General features: G+C 34.0%; 1 pseudogene; it reads right to left on the reverse strand.

The window, feature by feature from the left end:
* Positions 1-10,072: 10,072 nt before the first annotated feature.
* Positions 10,073-20,419, reverse strand: LOC112098000 (annotated as a pseudogene).
* Between the last annotated feature and the right edge of the window lie 215 nt (positions 20,420-20,634).

Raw genomic sequence — 20,634 nt, forward strand, 5'->3', positions numbered from 1 at the left:
GGCGGGCTATGACACAATGTAACATGGAACTGGACACCGCCGACCAACACAGAAAGCTCCAATTGTAAGAATTAGAGAAAATTCGAAATGATGCCTAAGAGAGTTCACGAATCTATGAGGAAAAAACTAAGGTTTTCCATGATAAGCAGATCTTGAGAAAGAATTTTGAAGTTGGACAGAAAGTTTTGCTATTCCATTCTCGCCTTAAGTTGTTTCCAGGTAAGTTACGTTCTCAATGGGTTGGGCCTTTTGTTGTTATTAATGTTTTTTCTCATGGTGCAGTTGAGATCAGGAGCTTAAAGACAGGTAAAGCATTCAAGGTTAATGGTCATAGGTTGAAGCCTTACTATGAAAACTTTTAGACACTCAATGTAGATGAGGCTCCACTTTATGAACCTGCGTACGTTGATGAGTAAAACTTGAGAACCATGTCAGGCTGAGGATAATAAACCAAGCGCTTATTGGGAGGTAACCCAATGGCTGGAGAAAAGATTTTGAGAGCACGCCATAACAGATTTGATCTTTCTCCCTTTCATTCTCATTTACTTTATCCACTCTATGTTGAATTTTGTTTGTTTCTGTTTGTGTGTCTCATCTTATTCCCCCATGTTTAATTCTTTCTTTTGTTAGCTTAGACTTACAATAAGGACAATGTAAGAATTAAGTGGGGGGGGGGGTGGATTTCGAGCTTAGTTTTTGTTACTTTTTCTTTTTCTTTTTACAAAAAAAAAAAACATTGTTTTGAATATTAGCCAATGATAAGAATTTGATTGACAATAAATATGGTTCTTAGAAAGGGTTGAATATTATCTTAGTTTATACTTAATTCTTGTGTTGATTTCCTCTTAATTGAGATTCTTTAAACCATGAGCACTAATATCAATATGAATGTGTTTGCTGAAGTGGTAATTGTCGTTCATAATATCTTAGTTCAAAATGTTATAGTGACATTATTTTCGTGACTAAAGTGGCTATCCTTACGAAACAATTTCGTGGATTGCTTTGAAATGGGAGAAACTGGCGAGACAACCCCATTTTGGAACTTTTCAGTAGACTCCTATCTAGATCTTGAAGAGAAAAAGCCACATGGAACTACTACATCCTAAAGGGTATATATTCTTTATCTTTACCAAGCTACAATTGCATGCAAAATGCAACTGGTGAGAATTAGATTGCTAAAGATTCGCAAGATCCATTGAGCATCAGTGACAGAGGCAAGAACCAAGAAAATAAAGGAAGCATTAAATGGATTAATTGAGCATATCTTAAATTCATACCTTATTCAAGACATAAATATGCTCGAATTGAGTATTCAAGATAGGCAATGGTTTGTTAATGTTATTCAAGATTCTAAATCTGATTTGGAGTGACTTACATAAAGAACATACAAGACCTTATCAAATTAGGACAAAAAATCAGACACAATATTTGTTTCTTAATCTATTGTTGAAACAAAGTCTTTAATTTCCTTTTTACTTTAGGATCAATAAGATCTTTTATCTTCTTTTTACTTTAGGATCAACAAGATCTTTTTTTCTTTTTTTTAACTTTAGAATCTTTTATTTATTTTTTACTTTAAGGTATATCTAGCAATAAGGAAAACCTTGTTCCATTAGTAAAATTCAACTATATACACCCATGTAACCCTATTAGAAATTTCAGATCTAAGTTTTTTAGAATAGTGAGGGTTCTTTAAAGAACTTTAAAACTTATCAAGATTTTATCTTGTGGCGTACTTTCTTGAGTGTGGTGTGAACCCTAGATTTATTAGACCATTAGTTCTTATCTTTATAGATAAAGGGTCAAGGTCTATATTTTATTGTTGTTTGAATCTAAATTAGAATGATACTTGGCAAATGAACCTCATTGGGTGCAGGGTCTCACTTATCTTTGTGAGGTTCACATCAATTTATATCAAAGTTTAGGTTCCAAATCAGGTTTGATATATTCTAAATTTATTTAGTTTCTTTAATTCCACATACTTTTATTTCTTGTTTCTTAATTTTTTTCTGAATCTGTACAACTATCTTCTTTAATTCTTCTTTTCCCCAACTTTGCCCTAATTTTCAAGTCCTGCTCTTTCTCAATTCAAAGGTTAAAAAAAAAATAGAAAGGAAAATTTGAAAAATCAATTGAATTTAAAGTGTACCTTGATATTCAAGTTTTGTCTATTCCTGTTTTTTGTAATTGAACTTAAAAAAAGGGGGGCAATCCTAATTGCATCAAAATTCATATTCTTGTTTGTCTTTCTTTGTTTATGATATGATTTGTTGAGTTTAGATTGTTATAAGTAAATTTTGACTAAGCTTGTTTAAGTTCAATAAAGAACTGAAAGAGAAAATTAAAGAGTCGAAAAAGGCAAGATAGTGTCAGTGCTATAAATCTTGAGTGGAAACACGTAACAGAGTGTTTGTGAGGTTTTGTAACTTTGTTTTACAGGTTACTAAATATGTCTCAAGACAAAAATCATTACATTTCCTATGATGCTCAACAAAAGATAGACTATAGACTCTTCTTTAAGTCCTCAAAATAGAAACATGAACATTTCCAATTGAGGTTTGATGTGGTGAATGAGAGAGCAAATAAAGTTAATTCTGGTTCAAGAAAAGGGCAGCCAACTAAAGCTCCTAATGTGCAACAAAGAGAAAGGAATTCATATAAACATATTGATAAAGATGACTATGGGGAAGAATTAAATGAAGAAGATTGTGCTCCTAATGTTAATTTGAGCAAATTTGGGTGGGGAAATTGAAATAGAGAGTAAGAAAAGCAGTAGGTTAAGGATTCCATCTTTTCAAGGTAAAGTTGGTCGTCATTGAATTCAATGACTATGCTATTATTTGATGGGATCAACTTGTTTTGAATAAGAGATAAAATTATGAAAGGGCCATTGAGACATGGGAGGAGATAAACGCTATTATGATGAAGCTAATTATTCCAAGTCATTATTGTAGGAACTAATTTTAGAAGTCATACAGCCTTACTCAAGGGTCTAAAATCATTTAAGACTACCATAAGGAGAGAGAAATAGCCATGAACCGAGCCAATGTGGAGGATTGAGATGTTAATATGGCTAGGCTCCTAATTGGGTTGAACCATGATATTGCAAACGCGGTGGAGTTGCATCCTTATGTTAGATTGGATGATATGGTGCATATGGCCATAAAAGTGGAGTGACAATTGAAGAGAAAATGTTCCATCCGAATAAGGTAGAATCCGGGGTCTTCTGTAACATGAAAACTGAATTAGTGCAAAAAGGATGAAACCTCTAATGACAATAAGAATAAAGGCACAATGGAAAAAAGGTAAATCTAATTCCCAACTTAATAGAAATACATATATAAAATGTTTTAAGCATTTAGGAATAGATTGTATTGCATCTTAATGTCCAAAAGAAAAAGGGTAATGATTTTGAACGATGATGGGGATATTGAGACTGAAGGTGAACCTGATGTTGAATCCATGCGACCTTTGGAGGATGCAAGTGATATTGAATAGTTAGTTGATGGAGAGCTTTTGGTTGCAAGAAGAGCTAACAATATGGAAATTAAAGAAGATGAGAAGGTATAATATGAAAACATTATTCATACTAGATGCCCTTCTAATAACAAGGTAAGTACCTTGATTATTGATAGAGGTAGTTTTACTAATGTGGCTGGCTCTAGTTTAGTTGAAAATTTTAATTTGACAACTTTGCAATGTCCTAGGTTATATAAGCTACAATGACTAAATAATTGTGAAGAAGTTAAAGTAAACGAATAAGCGCATGTTTCTCTCAATTGGGAAGTACAAAGATGAGGTTATGTGTGATCTAGTGCCAATGCAATCTGGGGAATATCCTTTTGGGTAGACCATGGCAGTTTGATAGACATGTTATCTATCATGGTTATACCCTTAGGATACTCTTTTGTACTTAATGAAAAACCCATTACTCTTATACCTTTATCCCAAAGGCAAGTATATGACGATCAAGTGACATTAAAAAAAAATAGCTATTTGAAAAAGGAGAGTGAGAGTTCAAAATCAAAAGGAGCTGAAATTAAAAAAAAAGAGTAAAAAAAGAAAGGAAGTTTCATTTAATGAGCAAATGATAGAGAGAAAACAAATAAATTTATATGCGAAATAGAATAATATTAGAAGAACTTTTAATTTTAAACTAATCACTGATTGCACTTTTATACAAAAAGGCTTGTTTAAGTTCTAATGATTTAATCCTTCTTTGCCTAATGTTATTATTTTTTTTTTACAGGAGTTTGGAGATATATTCCCCAAATATATACCTAATGATTTACCACCAATAGGGGGAATTAAGCATCAAATTAGCTTCATACATGGAGTGTTAATTCCAAATAGCCTATAAAGCAATCTTGAGAAGACAGAGGAACTTCAAAGGTAGGTGGGTGAGATTGTGGAAAAGGGATAAGTGTGTGAAAGCATGGGTGCTTGTGTGATCCTAGCATTGTTTGTGCCTAAAAAGGCTGGGTCATGGAGGATGTTTTTTGATCACCGTGTCATCAGTAATATCACTGTAAAGTATAGACATCGCATTTCTAGATTAGATGACATGCTTGATGAGTTATATGGCTCGTGTATTTTTTTCTACAATTGATCTTAAGAGTGGATATCATCAAATTAGGACGAGAGAAAGTGATGAATGGAAAATTGTATTTAAAACAAAATATGGCTTATATAAGTGGTTAATTATGCCGTTTTGGATTAACCAATGCATTTAGTACTTTCATGAACCACATCTATGGTTGGACACTTTGATGATATTCTAATTTATAGCAAACAACTTAGATAAGGATGTTAAAGATTTAAATTAACCAATGCACTTAGTACTTTAAGAAGATTAATGAATCATGTTTTCCATGCTTTTATTTTTTTGGTGTATTGTAGTTGTATACTTTGATGATATTTTGATTTATAGCAAAAACTTACATGATACCATGTTGGGCCTGGGCCTAACTCATCCCCAAAAGAGCTCTCAAAGGGTGAGGGCTGCCCAGAGCTTATAACCAATGCCAGGACCTCGCTTGCAGGCGATGTGGGATTGGCACCATTTGTGCACTTATGCTCCACACACCATTGGGCAACGAGATAGTTTCTATACTCCTTTGGCACTTATACCCAGTGAACTTTGGACTAACATATCTATGGATGTTGTGTTAGGTTTACCTATGCCAAAAAGGGGTATGGATTCTATATTTGTGGTTGTTCATAGGTTTTCTAAAATGGCAAGTTAGTTACTATTTTTTTGTTTCCTAATACTTGTCATCCACAAACTGATGGAAAAAGTGAAATATTTAATAGGACTTTATATGTTTTGTTGCAAATGCTATAATACAATAGAATTTGAAAATATGGGAAAAATGTTTGCCACATGTAGAATCTGCATATTATAGAAGTGTGCATTTTAGCAACTAAGTTTTCACCTTGTGAAATGTGCATTTTAGCAATTAAGTTTTCACCTTTTGAAATATGTATGGTTTAAATAAATGTGTTTATTTGTTGGAGTAGGAGTGGAGAGTTTGGATTCCTCCTACTCTAGTTTTTACTTACTCGTTTAAGGAGACGAATAGGGGTCCTACTTCGTAGGTTTTCCCTTATTTTTAGAGTGAGGGGTGGGATTCCTACTCCCGGGGGGAGGAACCTTTTCTTTTTTTACCCTTCCCTTATTAAATATAATATAATTATATATATTAAAATAAAATAATATTAAATTTATTTAAAAATAATAATATCATATATTAACAAAATATTATATTATTTTTTATTAAAATAATAATTTACATTGATTATAAATTAAAATTACTTAAAAATAATATTATAATATTTATTTAATTCTAATAGTATTGTGTTTATTTAATACTAACAATTACTAATAATAAATAAAGTTTCTTTTGTGCTGCTCTTATCAATAAATAATTAAAATTATTTACATAATCAAAATTAAAATTAATAAATAATTATGATTTGCATAATTAAGAATATTAATAATAATTATTACTTTATATAATTAAAATTAATAATAAAATAAATTGTTTATTTTACAAAATATATTTTTTTATTCACTTTGTATGTATTTAAAAACTATCATTCTTTAAATATGGTAAAACTATAATTTTAAAAAAGTTAACTCTTAATCCAAGACAAAATAAACACATTCATAGGATTCTGATTCCTCTTCCACACTCCCATTCTTGTGTAAGCAAACAATCTATTCCCAACTCTCCGTCCCAGAATTCCCACTCCAATCCGAGAAGTAAATACTACTTAACTTCTTTGGATTTAACCTTTTTACCTATGGATGAGCAAATTAATTTAGACAGAAAAAAGAGAGCCTACTTTGTTAGGCACATCCATGAAAAGGCAAAGGAAAACATTGAGAAGAGTGCCAAAAAGTTATATTGGACCCAAGAGATTGGGTTTGGTTGCATATGAGGAAAGAACAATTTTCTGTTCAAAGGCATTCAAAACTATTTTCAAGAGGAAATAGACCATTTCAAGTGATTAAAATTATCAATGACAGCGTCTATAAGTTGGATCTTTCAAGTCACTGTAGTGTGAGTGCAAGCTTTAATGTTGCTGGTTTATCTCTTTTAGATGCAGGTGATGATTTGAGGACAAATCCTTTTCAAGAGAGGGGAAATGATTGGAACTTGGCTGCTAAAGATTCATAAGATCCATTGAGCATCCATAGAGGTCCAATGACAAGGGTAAGGATCCAAGAAAGTGAAGCAAGTGTTAAATATATTAATTGATCACATCTCAAATTCATGCCTTGTTCAAGCACTAATTTGACCGAAATATAATTTTTCAGTTCTTTGTCAATGTTACTCAAGCTTTTAAATCTGATTTGGAGTAGCTCGTATGAAGAACAAATAAGGCCTTATCAAGTTGACAAAAAAATTAAGCACAATCTTCGTTTCCTAATTTGTTCTGGGAGTAATGATACAGCCACAAACTCTTGTACAAACTTATTTTGTACAAACTGACGTGGCATTAATTCATTGGTTGAATGAAAATATAAATTAATAAAAACAAATCATGTGGGCCAAGTGATATTTAATTCAACCAATCTTATCATGCCACATCAGTTTGTACAAAATAAGTTTGTACAAGAGTTTGTGGCTGTATCATTACTCTTGTTCTGGAAACAAGATCTTTTATTTCCTTTTTACTTTAGAATATACTTAGCAGTAAGGAAAATCTTATTCCATTAAAAAAATTCAACTATAGAAATTCATATAACTTTATTAGGAATTTTAGATATGAGTTTATAATAATAATGAGAGATTTCTCTTTGGTTTTCAAAGAACTTTCAGTACTTATCAAGATCTCACATTGTGGCATTCTTTCTTGACTTATTGCTCACAAATTTTCTCTTCTTTCTAGAGTGTGGCGCAACTTTTGCTAGATTTTTTATACCATTGGTTTTTGTCTTTATAGATAAAGGGTTGAGATCTTATGTTTGTGTAAATTTAAGTTATAATGATCCTTGGCAAAAGAACCTCATTGAGTGCAGGGTCTCACTTATCTTTGTAAAATTTACATTAATAGCCTTCCTCATTTCACTACAACAAAAAGGATATATGATAGCATTCAAAAAATGCTACCAAAGGTGATTGGTAGCATTTTAGGCAACGCTAAGTTTGCCCATGTAACCAAAAGTCTTACTATTTAATAGCATCTATTGAATGCTAACAATTCATATATATAGCATTTAAAAATGGTTATCAAATCCTATTTTACAGCTTCGTGCAAATGCTATCATTGTGCAATGTGTAGCATTTATGCAATGCTACTAAATTACATATATAACATTAAAAAAATGCTATCGAACCATTTAATAATGTTACCACTTGCCTTTTATAGCACTTTGAAAGCTGTTGGTAAATGCTATGAAAAATGTTAAATCTTCATATAGTAGCATTTGTAAAAAGTTATGAATGTTGGTAAATAAAATAGTATTTTTTAATGGCTGTTCAATATAATCAATTTAGTTGATAAATTCGTATCAAAATGTTTATTCACCAAATATAATTTTAAGTCTCAAATGCTAAACCATTTGACGTGTAATCTATTATTCCTTTCATGCAAAAAATTTAGATGCCATATATTTCATCACTATAACTATATATAAGCATCCGAAATCACATGATCATGTACATCAAAGTATACAAAGAGACTTACACAAAAAATTAAGTATGTTTATGTCATACTTGCAATTTTTTATCCCTTAAGTTACCCATAACATCCACAACTTGCCTTCTACTCTTTACAAAATATACATAAATCTTTACAGCCTGCATCATGAATTTAAAACAAAAACATAGTTACATTATGATAATAAAAAGACTTGATAATGATGCTTTAAAAATGACAAATAAAATAATGACTCATTGATATGTACAAATAAAAATAACAATATTGAAAATTCAAAGTAATGAATATGAATATTTGTATCATAAGAGGAATTTTTTTTTTCATTTATCAAGAAAAAATGAAATAACATAATGATAAGCAATAAGCCAAATCACAACCCACCAAGATTAACATTTCAAACACATATGGCAATAGTGAAACCTTGGTGTATGGCTCGTAGTAAAAATGAACAAAACAACTATTTTTCAAAATAACTACTCGAGGAAAAATTGAACCAAGAAGATAACCTAAAAAGGACAATTTTGCATAACAAAAAAATAAAAAATTCAGAACTTTCTCAAAGTAGAAAAATGCAAAATTACTTTCTCATAGTGGTAAACTAGATCATATTTGCAAGCGAACTTAAAAATATAAGGTCATTGTAAAAAAGAAAAGGAATTAAAAGAATACCTAAATAGATGGCCTAGAAAATTGTCAGGCCCAAGAACTTGAGAGAGCATAATCTCTTAGATTATTTGAAGAATGTCATGATGGGTCTTGCGAAGTTTCTTTTAATTTATCCTGAAAATTTATTTAAAAGTAATATTCATCAAGAAAAGATGATAAAAACAAGCATAACAATTGAATAAATAGATATTCTTACAATAGTCTCTCCAGCTTGAATGTTCACGGGTTGAGCGTTCTTTTTTGTATGTGCTCGTATCCATAGATGAACTCTAGGCACTTCAGTTTTTCCACTACTTTTTTTTTCTATAATAGAAAATAGTTTAAAAATGATTGGTCAGCTAAAATTCTATTACAAAAGATTTTTTCTTTTACCATATCTTCTGTCATTCTAGCAAGTCCTCTACGAACTGTTGTTTGTGGGATTTGTTTCTTCATGATCTTTTTAAATCCTTCACTTCTTTCCTGCACGGATGAATAAACTTTGTTCAGTAACATAATTACATATTTTAATATAGTAATACACTTACCTTAAAATTTTCACTTGTTTTTTTCTTTCACAAAACTTTTCCACTCGCTTATTGATGAGATGTTATCAGGTCTTAACATCATTCTCTCTTGTTCATTTTTTGCCTTTAACATCTTCTGAACTAGCCTTGATTTTGAAGCCCTCCAAAGCCCAGCCATCTCTTGGAACACATAAGCTCTTTGCCATTGTTCATCCAATTTGTACCTCTTTTGCAATGTATATTTAAATGAAAATATAAAATAATTTTAATTTCCATTCAATTATGTATTTTCATCCAAATGATATATACTTAAATTACAATATAGCTACATACCTTAATACATTCCCATAATACTTATTTCAAATTCAAAAGAAGTTTCCTCCAATATGAAATTGTATACGATACATGCTCTCGTACAAGAGGTCCTAAACAAGATGATAATGAGATAGATCCCTCATCAATAGGTTGACCTCTGACCTCCACTTTATCACCATCCATAGCACTGTTCTTCAATTTGGTAAGACCCTTTTATTTTTTTATTTCAATGCAGGTGAATGCAAACCTTCATCATGCATCTCATTCATTATAATCAATCGATCTTCAAAATGACCTGTTAATTGGACAAAAAAATTAATTAATATAAAAAATCTGTTATCAAATCTCTTTAGGAAAAATAAAATAAAATAAGATAAACTTACGAGAAACAGAACTCTTACCAACAAGCCGCATTATTACAGCTGCAAATATACATAAATCACACCAAACCATAAAGTAATAGTTCATATATACATTAACCACACCAAAACAAAAAGTAGTTACATAAATCAAACCAAAATGTCCTCATAGTCAATCCTCCCATAAGTAGCTCCTTCATTATCATCTTCAATGTTCTTATCAAGCATATTTTCAAGCATGCGAGTTGTATCCTCGTTCTCATCATACATCTCCAACTCATAGTAACCTCTTGGCGATGCCTTTAGTAAAACATACCAATTAGAAGAATTACTATCTCTAGAGTAAAATACTTGTTTTCCATGCCCTTGACCCTTGTTTGCCCAATCATACTTAAATAGTGGAATCTAAAAGTTGTGGTAATCACTAGGATGGGTATGTGGCGTTGTTACACTTGAACTATGATGGTACTAAGACTATCCTTTGGAACAGTAGTCCCCAAGTTTTGGTTTCCAGCCAATATACCAATTATCCCTGAGATATAAAACCCAAAAAACAAAAACCATTGATCATGATACCACCCGAAAAACAGGTCACTTCTGACCATCAAAGAGGGCGAACGTTGTGAGAAAACATTTTTATTTCAAATCGGTTTTATAAATAAATCAGGACTTTCTTATACACAGGATCTTTTAAGAAAGGCAAGTGTAGAGCATACTTAGTATAGAAAATAGAGATGAACGTTCTTAATTTAATAACCCAAGTGTTTTCTTCGTTACCCAGAAGAAGAAGAAAAGCTTAGTAAGCCATAGAGTTTTTATGAAAAACTTCGAAATATTATTGATGGCAATCTGAATTTTACAAAGACGGAAGAGCTCTTAAATAGAGCCATAAAAGCAAAGATAAGATAGGACCCTTATCTTTCTTTAAAGCAAATGACAAAAGAAAATAATAATTCACTCTTAAAAGCATAAAAAGCTAAAACACACTTTAGACAAGACATGACCCCTTTCATTTATTAAAAGCAGGAAAAGCCCAGATTATCGGATGATTCTATAGCCATGTGAAGCTATTATGGAGTGGAGGGAAATCTGGACGGTGACACGTCACCAGTGTCATTTTCATAATCTTCTTTTGCTTTGCAAATCTCGTGGTAGATCAGATAGTCTTCAACTAGATCTGGAATTTCTTTTCTTTGTGCTGGAGTTGGAGTGGACGAAGAACCTAGTTCAATGACTGAGTACTGAGTCTCTGGTGATGGAAGTAAGGATTTAAAATCTTCCCAAGGGTCTTGGGCGTCTTGGAAGAGAACATTGATGTAGTCAGGTCTTTGTTCTCGGACAAGAATTCCATGAGGACTGGAGCTGGATCCTGGAGTACATGTCTGGGTTCGTGGTATGGTGAATGTTTCAAAATGAACAAATTTAATTCGTTATTCTTTTTCTTTCTCTAGAGAGCTTCATTTGCAGAGAGAGGAGAGGGGTTCTAACAAATAGGCTTTGAGAGTGGAGATGATTGTAGGATCATCGTTGAGAGGGAAAGGATGTGGGAACGTTTTCCATTCATATGCCATGTCCTGTGTCTAGTAGTCTTTGGTTTCAGGGTGTTGGAAGTATGGTCTGTGGACTATGAATACCGAAGTAAACATATTTGCTTCTTGATCTGGAATCCTATCTAACTCATGAAAGTTAGAGAGATTCTGTAATTGCTTACGCGACCAGGTGAGTGGTGAAAACCATTCAAGGAGTGTCCAGAGAAGTGTGGACGCATGATCTGGTGTGGAGATATGCCTAAGAGTTGGTAAGACTGGAAGAATAAGTTTTGTAGCAAACAGAACTGTGAGACACCACATGTACCATAACTCATCTTCAAAGATGGTGAGGCTGGGAACGATGGTGAAACCAGTGAAGAACATGTGTTCTAAACATAAAGAGGGAAATCTTTCTGGTTTGGTTCTATGGACATTCATGAAATACCTGTAAAGGAATTTTTTATCAAAGTCCTGGATTTGGAAGGCTGATCTGAAAGTGAGGTTTAAAAGGCTTTTTGAGTTAAAGCTTTGAAGGGAAGTGATCGATACATGGCTATAACTGGGATGATTTTGATGGAAGAGACGGGAACATGTCTATTTATAGATGGACTGTGAAATCATACTTTGCAAACCATGTCTTTAAATTGAGTAATTGCTTGTCATGAAGCAATTTGTTCTTGAAGTCAAAGATCTTTGGAAAAGAACTGTTGTCCATTTTGATGAGGAAATTGTGGTTGATGAGATGAAATTCAAATTTCTTGATTCCATACTTGACCGCGAGAATTTCCTTGTAGATCACATGATAATTCTTTTCTGAGTCTTTGAACTGTCCGCTTGCATGGGCGTAATAGGACTCTGAGTCACCTATCTTTTCCAAAAGGATGGCCCTCCAAAAATCATCACTAGCATCTGTCTGGAGAATGCGTTGGCCTGTAGTGGGAATTTTGAGTGGAGGATGTGACTGGGCTATCTTTTTTAGCTGCTTTACTGCTTCTGTCTGGGCTGGACCCCATGGTGGAGTCTTTTTTTTAAGCATGCATGATAGCTGGCTTGTGTGGACCACAACTTTAGGAATAAAGTCTCTGACATAATTAACAATTCTAAGGAACTGTTGAATTTGCTTTTTGTTGAGATCTGTGTCTGGAAACTTTAATAATTCTGCTGCGATATGTGGTCCTGGATGGTAGTGGCCATCTTTTAAGATCATGCCAAGAAAATCAATAGATTCTTTCCTATGCTGCTTTTCTTTTCAGAAAGCATGATGCCATGTGTCTGAACGATTTCCAAGAAATCTGAAAGGAGCCGTTGATGTATTCATCAATGTAGATCAAAGCATGATGGAGGATCGGAGAAAAGATCTTAACCATTATTTTTTGAAATAATGAGGGAGCAACTTTGAGATTGAAGGGTAGGACTGTCCACTGATAATGAGCATCAAGAATACAAAAGGTTGTTTTGGGACGGTCTTCTGGCAAAATGCCAAGTTGCCAAAAACCAGCTTTAAGATCAAACTTTGAAAAAACCTTTGCACATTGAAGATGAATGAATAGGGACTGGATCTTTGGAAGGGGAAACTTATCATCTTTAAGGAAAGCATTAAGTGGCTGGTAATCAATGACTAATCTCTTTTTTTCACGAACTAATTCAGATCATTTTTCAACATAGAAGGCTTGACAAGCCCAATCTGAAGTAGTGGGTTCTATAAGGCCTTGCCGAAGCAATTGAGTGCATTCTTGCTTGGCAAGAGAGAGATTAGATGGAGGCATCCTTGAATGGGTTGCTTTTGTGGGATTAACATCTTCATTGAGTTTGAATGGAAGATGTATGAAATTTTTTTTATTTTTCCAAAGTGGTGATGGATGAGTAAACTGGGAATGATTTTCAGGACAAAGTTCAAGGAACTTTTGGGAGATGGAGGTGTAAGAAGGAGCTGTATCTGATAGTGTATACAGACGAAGAACATATGTATAAGGCATAAACATCTGTTTAAATTTAATCCCTGTTGGTGTAATAAAAAGGTTTTTTACCAGTTGGAGAATATCAAATCATATGAGGAGATCTTTGTCTGGTAAATCTGAACCAACGAGTTTTTACCAAATGATACAGTTTGGAAAGAACTATTTTTTTGGTAATGAGAGAGGTTTCAAAAACTTTTCCATTTGCAGCTCTGAAGTATTCAGTATGGTTTTCCCAATAATCAGGAGGAAGAACTTTAAGATTGAGCATACTGCGCTGTGCACCAGTATCAAGGCAACCAATGACTGAGACAAGTTTATGGAATTTAGAAGGAATGACTAAGATTTTAACCGAAGGACCAATGAGTTTAGAGTGGACCTAGTTAATTTCTTGAATAGTTAAGATAACAGAAATTTCATCTGTTTTGGAATCTGTTGATTCTGCAAGAATGAAGGCTGTATGATCATCTTTTTCTAACTGTTCTGAGAAGTTGGATTCAATATCTTCATTGTCAAAAAGCATGGAAGATTGCTGTAAGTGCTGGATAAGACGAACAACTTTAGCTGACTTATTTGGGCAATTGCGGGCAAAATGTCTGCACTTTTTGCAAATAAAACAACGATTGTGTTTCTTCTTTCTGAACTGGGAGGATTTTTGTTTCCTTCTTTTTGAAGTATTTTTAAGGCTTCTTTGGTTTTTTGGAAGAGGATTTGTGGAAGTGTTTCTGAAAGTGCTTTTTCTTGTTTGTCAGACAAGTGCACTTTTTGTCATCTTTGCACTGGATTTTGAGATAGGGTTTTTTGCAAGCTGAGGCAAAGGGTTCTTTGTGTTCAATAAGATATTTGAAGAAATCTTTTTTTTCACAAATTTTGTCAAGGCATAGCATGGTTAATTGAAAGATTTTTCCAAGTGAGACATTGGCTATGTCAAGATTAAAGGCTGTCAATTGTCTTTGAAGCTCTGGCTGGAGTTTAGGAGGTAAAGATGCAGCAAAGACATCCTTTAAAGATGGATCATTGAATCCATTCAATTTGTAATAAAGCATGCTCATTCTTTTGTAATGCATTTCCAAGTGATGTTGTTTGAGAGAACAACATTTCATCTGGTGGTATTCTTTTCTGGATGCTTCAGTTGATGCTGCTGGTTCTCCAATAAATTGCTCATAAACAACTGCAAGAGCTATATGAATGGTGGTTAATCTCACAATGAACCAATGAATATGGAACAAAATTCACGAAGAACATTCTAAGACTGTGCATGAGGTCTTGTCATTTATACATCAATCCATGCAGCAAATTCTTGATGTTGTGCCTGCCATTTGTGACGAAGAATGTCATCAAATGTAAACCATGGTGAAGAGGATGGTTTTGAAGAATTCTCAGAAATTGGAGGAACTGGTGGAACCGGTTCTGTTTGTGAGCCTTGATCATCATTATTGTCATCAGAATATTCATCTACAACAGGAGTAGATGTACTTGGATCTTCAGTTTTTGTGGCCATTAAGAGACTAGAAAATATCTGCATATTGGGATTTTGAATCTGAAGAAGTCTGTTCAGATGAACTAAGATCGTTAGAGGATGATGAACTTTCTTCTGAAGTTGGATCTGAGTCATTGTTCTGGTGATCAATTTGTTGGTAATGGTATTGGTAAGCTAGAGCTTTGTCTTTCTTTGGAGGTTCAGGAGTTGCTTTCAGAGAGTCTTTTGGGATTTGAAGATCTTCCTTGGGTGGAGCTTTTGAAATTTTTACTTTTGATTTGGGTTTTTTTGGTGAGGAAGGCTTGTGGGTGGAATGGGAGGAATATTTGGGTTTGTGGAATGGAGATGAGAAAGACCAAAGAATTGGTCATAAGTTGACTGTTTAGGAGAATTGTAAAAAGGTTGGTATGATGTGAATAATGGTGCAGGTATAGGTATGGACAATGTTTAGGTGAAAAGGGAAGGTTGTGCTTTATCAGCATCAATTCTGGCCAGTTCTGCTTTTAGCTTTCTAATCTCTGCTTCTTTTTTATTGAATTCTGGACCCCAAATATGATTGTTTGTCATCGTTCTGAGATCAATATCTAGTTCAGAGATTCTGTTCTGGAGATTTGAATAAATATGTTCAAGCCGAGCATTGATTGTGTCCACCTTTGTTTCTGTTTGTGATATGAATCCCACAATGAAACTTTGAAACTCACACTTAAATTGTAGTTTCAACTTCCCAAGAAAGTTCTAAACTGATTTATGACAAACAAAACCTTGACCCAATGCTTAAGAAAAGCATGAACCAAAGGTATAGAGAATGATATTGATGCCACACTCAAGAAATAGATGAGAAGGTGAGTGATAAGTCTAAATTTGGAACGCCACAAGAATGCAAATTCTTGATAAGTTCACTAGTTCTCAAACGAACCAAAGAAAGAATAATATTTCAAATTCAAATAACATTAACCTCTTAATTGTCAGACATAGCAAGGTTGCTGAGTTTAAATAGGCTAAAAGAAACCCAAGATCCTAAAAATATAAATGGAAACATTGGAACAACCCTCCAAGTATAGCTTGGTCAAAGGGTGCTTTAAAAGCCTTCACCAACCCACCATTATTAATGATAGACTTACCTAACACATTGATAAACTTGACACAAAACAAATAAATGAAGTTGAATAATCAAAGGAGTCGTTTGAATTCCCAAGCCTGAACAAGCTGTAATAAATTGATCATAACTCCTTCTAGAGAACTCCAAATCCAGCTCTGTAAAATGCATTGGAAAGCTAACTTAATTATCTTTCCAACGGTATATAGCATGCACATTAATTCTGGCTCAATCAATACCAGATTTATTCCGAATTTGCCCTTTTTGCATTTGATCCAAATTGTGTATTTGGCTGTCCAGTAGCTTGAATAATGCCCACAATGCCTTATCTTCTCTCCAAGCCCAATTCATGATGTCTTGCATCTTGAATTGCATTTTCAATCCATTTTTTCTCAATTAATCCATTTAATGCAGCTTGCATCTTTTTGGTTCTAGCTCTTGTAATTGGGTCTCCATGAATGTGCAAAGGATCACTTGAAGCTTTAATGGTATTCCCTTGATGGTTCTCATCATTCCCCCTCTCTTCAAAAGGATTCGTCCTCAAATCTTCACCTACATCGAAAGGAGAAAGATCAGAAACATTAAAAGTAGCACTTACATTATACTCACCAAGAAGATCCAATTTGTAGGCATTGTCATTGATCCGTGCAACCACTTGAAATGGACCATCTCCCCTTGGAAGCAACTTGGAACGCCTTTGTGCTGGGAACCTCTCCTTTCTCAAATGCACCCACACCCAATCTCCAGGCTGAAAAACCACTTGCTTACGTCCTTTGTTGGCTTGAGTAGCATATTGTTCAGTTCTCTTTTCTATGTGTTGTCGCGTTCTCTCATGTAATTGCTTGACAAATTCAGCTTTCTTTTTACCATCCATAATAGCACGCTCATCAATAGGTAAAGGTAATAAATCCAAAGGAGTTAATGGATTAAAACCATATACAATCTCAAATGGTGAAAATTTAGTAGCTGAATGGACAGTTCTATTGTAAGCAAATTGAACATGTGGCAAACATTCTTCCCAAGTTTTCAAGTTCTTTTGAATAACGGCACGCAACAAAGTAGACAGAGTTCTATTTATAACATCAGTAGTAGAAAACAAAAGTTTTCCAAAAGTGGCTCAAGAACTTAGCATCTCGATCTAAAACTATGCTCCTTGGTACTCCATGCAATCTGACTATTTCCTTGAAAAATAAATTAGCTATGTTTGTTGCATCATTAGTTTTGTGACATGGAATGAAATGTGCCATCTTTGAAAACCTATCAACAACAACAAAAACAGAATCCTTTCCCCTTTTTGACCTAGGTAAACCCAAAACAAAGTCCATAGAAATATCAACCCAAGGTCCACTAGGTATGGGTAGAGGATTATACAATCCATGGGGTAAAACTCTAGACATAGCATGTTTACAAGTGATACACTTCTCACATATTCTTTCAACATCACGTTTCATATGTGGCCAAAAGAAGTGTTCTTTTAAAACATCTAAAGTCTTTGCAATGCCAAAATGTCCCATTAAACCTCCCCCATGAGCTTCACGCAAACAACTATTAGGCACACACAATTTATTTTCTCTAAATAAGAACCCATCATGCCTATAGAACTTACTGAATGAAACTTTCTCACAAGCATTAAACACATTAGCAAAATCAGGATCATTAACATATAATTCTTTAAACACATTAGCCTAACAACTTTGCATTTAATGTAGAGATAAGTGCAAATCCTAGATAATGCATCAGCCACCACATTCTCCTTACCTTGTTTGTATTTGATCACATAGGGAAATGGTTCAATAAATTCAACCCATTTGGCATGTCTCTTATGCAACTTACCTTGCCCTTTCAAATGCTTGAAGGACTAGTGATCAGTGTGTATAACAAACTCTTTAGGTAGAAGATAGTGTTGCCAAGTTTCTAATGCTCTTACCAATGCATACATCTCCTTGTCATATGTAGGATAGTTTAGGGCTGCTCCACTCAATTTCTCACTAAAATAAGCAATCGGACGCCCTTCTTGCATCAAAACAACTCCAATACCTATACCTGAAGCATCACACTCAATTTCAAAAGTTTTAGCAAAATCGGGTAAAGCGAGTAATGGTGCAGAAACCAATTTCTCCTTAATTAGATTAAATGCCCTTTCTTGTTCACTACCCCACTTAAATCCCACATGTTTCTTTTCAATTTCAGTCAATGGTGCAGCAAGGGCGCTAAAATCTTTCACAAATCTTCTATAAAAACTAGCCAAACCATGAAAACTTCTTACCTCACTTACACTTTTAGGTGTAGGCCACTCTTTAATAGCCTTTACCTTCTCTTCATCAACCTCAATTCCTTTAGCACTTACAACATAACCAAGAAAAACAATCTGATTTGTACAAAAGGAACACTTCTTCAAATTAGCATATAACTTTTCCTTCCTTAAAACAGTCAATACACTTTGCAAATGTTCAATGTGTTCATCTAAGCCTTTGCTATAGATCAAAATATCATCAAAATAGACAACTACGAATTTACCAATAAAAGCATGCAAAACATGGTTCATTAACCTCATAAAAGTGCTAGGTGCATTAGATAACTCAAATGGCATCACTAACCACTCATATAAACCATATTTTGTTTTAAAGGCAGTTTTACACTCATCTCCCTCTCTAATCCTAACTTGATGATATCCACTTTTAAGATCAATTTTACTAAACACACAAGAACCATGCAATTCATCAAGCATGTCATCAAGTCTAGGAATAAGATGTCGATACTTTACAGTGATTTATATGAGTGGTACCGCACATGGACTCATGCTCTCCCTCACATATCCCTTTGCCAAGAGTTCTTCAACTTGCCTTTGAAGCTCCTTTGTCTCCTCAGGGTTACTTCTATATGCGGGTCTATTAGGAATGGTAGCTCCAGGGACTAAGTCTATTTGATGCTCAATTCCCCTAATAGGTGGCAAACCATTAGGGACTTCATTTGGAAACACATCATCAAAGTCCTGCAAAAGAGTCACAATAGCACTAGGCAAGGAAAAGTTAAGCTCATTAGTATGTAAACAAGCCTCTTTGCAAAAAAGTACAACGATAGGCTGTTTTGAAAAGAAAGCCCTCTTAACCTCACTCTCTTTTGCAAACAAGTTCACTTGCTGCCTCTCTTTTCTCTCAACAATATTTTTTTCTATCTTTTCACTTGTTTTTCTCTCAATCTCTCTTTCTTTTGTACTCTCATTTTCTTTTTTTGTATCACTCTCTTTTTGTATTGACATTTGATCCTCGTACACTTGCCTAGGTGTTAATGGTGCAAGAGTGATTTGCTTTTTATTCATTACAAAAGAATATCTATTTAAGTAACCATCATGTGTTACACGCCTATCATATTGCCAAGGTCGCCCCAAAAGAATGTGTCCAGCATGCATGGGTACTACATCACATAGAACTTCATCCTTATATCTCCCAATAGAGAATGAAACCAGCACTTGTTTATTTACTTTAACTTCCCCACAATCATTCAGCCGTTGTAGCTTATATGGCCTAGGATGTTTCAAAGTTTTCAAATTCAATTTTTCAACTAAACTAGTGCTAGCCACATTAGTACAACTTCCACCATCAATTATCATACTACATACCTTATCTTTGATGTGGCATCTAGTATGAAAGATGTTATCACATTGTACCTCTGCATCTTCTTTTACTTGCACGTTGAGAGCACACCTAACAACCATCAATTTACCATCAACAGGATACTCTACACCATCATTAGCATCCTCCAAAGGTGGCATAGGTTCATCATCTGATTCACTCTCGGTTTCAACATCTCCATCATCCCTCAAGATCATTACTCTCTTATTTGGGCATTGAGATGCAATATGACCTGTCCCCAAACATTTAAAACACTTAATATCTCTATTTCTAGAGTGTTGGGAACCAGATTTACCTTTGCTTTGGTTGCCTCCCTCTTTATGATCCTTGAATGGCTCAATCTTAGGCTTTAAAATAGCCTTTTCATCTTTGCTCCATTTTGACTTCCATAAGGAAGATGAACCCAAATTGGTTCCAGTGGAACCTTTCTTTTTCAGTTGTCGTTCCACTTTCATGGCCATGTGAACCATGTCTTCCAACTCAACATAGTGTTGCAAGTCAACCACATTATTAATATCTTGATTTAAACCATTAAAAATCTTGCCATAGTGGACTCTCGTTCTTCTTCAATGTTTGCTCGAATCATGATTATTTCCATCTCCTTGTGGTAATCTTCCACACTTCTAGAACCTTGTGTAAGACTTTGAAGCCTTTGGTGCAGCTCCCTATAATAATGACTAGGAACAAATCTCCTCCTCATGATGGCCTTCATCTCCTCCCAAGTGTTTATAGGCCTTTCACAATTTTTTCTCCTACTCAAAACAAGTTGATCCCACCAAATAATAGCATAATCAGTAAATTCAACAGCAACTAGTTTTACCTTTTTCTCCTCAGAGTAGTTGTGGCAATCAAATACTAGCTCCACCTTTTTTTCCCACTCCAAATAAACTTCCGGATCATTTTTACCTTGAAAAGAAGGAATTTTTA

This window comes from Citrus clementina, unplaced genomic scaffold (genome assembly GCF_000493195.1).
Source record: "Citrus clementina cultivar Clemenules unplaced genomic scaffold, Citrus_clementina_v1.0 scaffold_5, whole genome shotgun sequence".
In the NCBI taxonomy this organism is placed as follows: Eukaryota; Viridiplantae; Streptophyta; class Magnoliopsida; order Sapindales; family Rutaceae; genus Citrus; species Citrus x clementina.